Source organism: Chrysochloris asiatica, unplaced genomic scaffold, assembly GCF_000296735.1.
Source record: "Chrysochloris asiatica unplaced genomic scaffold, ChrAsi1.0 scaffold00333, whole genome shotgun sequence".
Lineage (NCBI taxonomy): Eukaryota > Metazoa > Chordata > Mammalia > Afrosoricida > Chrysochloridae > Chrysochloris > Chrysochloris asiatica.
In genome coordinates this window covers 2,492,393-2,495,021 of record NW_006408851.1, presented here as the reverse complement: position 1 = coordinate 2,495,021, position 2,629 = coordinate 2,492,393, and positions in this window count along the sequence as shown.

Here is a 2,629-nt window from a genome sequence, read left to right as displayed (position 1 = left end):
CTCTATGACATTGACGTAGCCAAGGTCACCACCTTAATCAGGCCTGATGAAGAAAAGAAGACATATGTTCCACTGGCTTCTGACTGTGATGCTTTGGATGTTGCCAACAAAATTGGGATCATCATTAAAAAAAAAAAAAAAAATTGGAATCATATAAGCTGAGTCCAGCTGGTTAATTCTAAATACAAATATTTCAATTAAAAGAAAAACTTTAATATCAACAACATGAAAAAACTGGATTTCTTACCATTTAAATATAAAGATTTTCCTAATTATTAATTTAAAGGTTTAATTTATTCTTTAAAATACTTTGACTTCCAGGACAAGGATAAATTAGATTTTGCCAAACCATGTGTTTTGTTATGTTTTTTAAAGCTAATGCTCAATTTATCAGCAAATTACTACAGACTCCAGCAAAAGAATTTTACTAAATGTGTTCAAAATTTTAGTCATTTTAATTGCCACCTCAATCATAATTCTATTTCCTTTGAATAATGCTTCTTATCTACAAATTTATTCAAACATTATTTTTGTCATTCGGTGTATCAAGTTGGTACAAACTCAGAGTGATCCCCATGTACAATAGAACAATACACTGCCCAGTCCTGGGCCAACCTCACAATTGTTGCTAGGCCTGAACCCACTGTTGCTGTCACTGTGCCAATCCATCTTGTTGGGGGTCTTCTTTTTCTCTTACCCTCCACTTTACCAAACATGATATACTTCTCCAGCAACTGGTCCCTCCTGATAATATGTCCAAAGTATGAGAGGTGAACTCTGGCCATCCTGGATTCCAAGGAGCACTCTGGCTGCAGTCCATGGTACTTTTAATATTCTCCTCCAGCACCATAACTCAAATGCATCAATTTTTCTATGGTCTTCCTTATTCACGGTTCAGCTTTTGCATGCATATGAGGTTATTGAAAATACCATGGCTCCTGTCAGGTGCACCTTAGTCCTCAAACTGACATTTTGCTCTTCAACACTTTAAAGAGGTCTTGTGCAGCAGATTTGCCCAATGCAATCCATCATTTGATTTATTTAATAATATTCAAATATTATTAATTTATAATATAGCATTATAGCTAAAGCTTTATTAAAAGGTAAATCATACTGTTTTAAGGTGTTCTGCCTAATTTCCATCTAATTTTTAATTAACTCTGGCTTTTCATCTGTCTGTAATTCCCATCAAGATTTGTACTTTTAAATACCTTATTACAATTACTAAGAACCCTGCTAAATTATACCATCTACAGATTTACTTTTTCACTATTCAGGTTTCCTGCCAACATGTTGAAATACTTGACAAAATTTCCAGTAGAATGGTAGACTGTATTATACTACAGAAAAGATTGATATTTTGAACTTGGAGCCTATCAAACTAAATCAATATTTCCAGGTCTCAGAAAGATGACGGGTTCACAAATTACAGTCCAAAGAAATTCATCAAGAACAGAAGTAAGCAATGAATACACAAAAACAGTATAGCTTTTATATTATGAGTGTTTTTAAGCTTTTGTTTTTCCAGATATAAAAAAAACATTGTTTCCTAAATTGTCTAATTGGGCTTAGACTTATAACTCACAGATTAAAAGCTTTTATTGGTAAATTTAATAAGATTATAATAACGATGACTAGAAAGGATTTAAGATCAAACTATGATCTTACAGAGTAAACTAACAAAAAGTTTTCTTGCTAAGTATGTCCTAGAAAATAGTTTTATGTTTTGTTTTTTAATTTTATGTTTTAATAAATATTTCTATGTTCATGTTTATATACAAGGTGAGGTTTATAGACTATAACTGCTATGAGTGTTGCTTAGGTATAAACAAAGTTTCATGTTAAGATTTCTATTCTAAAGTATGCTTCAAAGAAGCTAGTGAGACTATTTTAGTTCTGAATATCGTATTCTTTTGAAAGATTCAGTCTGCTTAGAGAAACTCTGATAAAGGAAATTAATATTGAGCATTTAAAGTTAGAACAATCAATTTAAAACTAATGTTCTCCCATGTAAACTATCACATAAGTCACAATAAAACATTTTTTTAAAAAAAGATAAAGTAGAACAATGTCAATTGTCATTTTATTTAGTCTATAAAACAATGTTATTATAAAATTGATCATGATCAAATTGTCACTCCCTTATTACACATATTGAATCCAAATCTTTAAGAAGAGATGTAACCTCATCTTAAGTTGGTTTTTCAAGCCATGTTCCATTTTAGTAGGAAATTATATTTAGAGAGGAGCCCTAATGTTGCAGTGATTAAGAGTTCATCCAACCATTTAAACCTACCAGTTGCTCTAAGGAGGAAAGTTGCAGCAGTTGGCTTCAATAAAGATTTACACCCTTGGAAACTCTGTGGACAATTCTACTCTATCCTAGAGGGTCACTCTGAATCAGAATAGACTCAAGAGCATGGGTTTGCTTTGGTTTGGTTGGATTTGTTTTGGTTTGGTGGTATTTAGAGACTACCATCTGGGTGCAAGGAGGCCTTTTTTGTGGCTAGAATTTAGAAATACATCTTAATCTTCTTTTAAGAGAAAATGAATCATGAGTTCATATTGATCTTCTAATTCAAATGTAAGATTCCTGGTGTGGCACTAAGGATTTATGCACCACATAAAC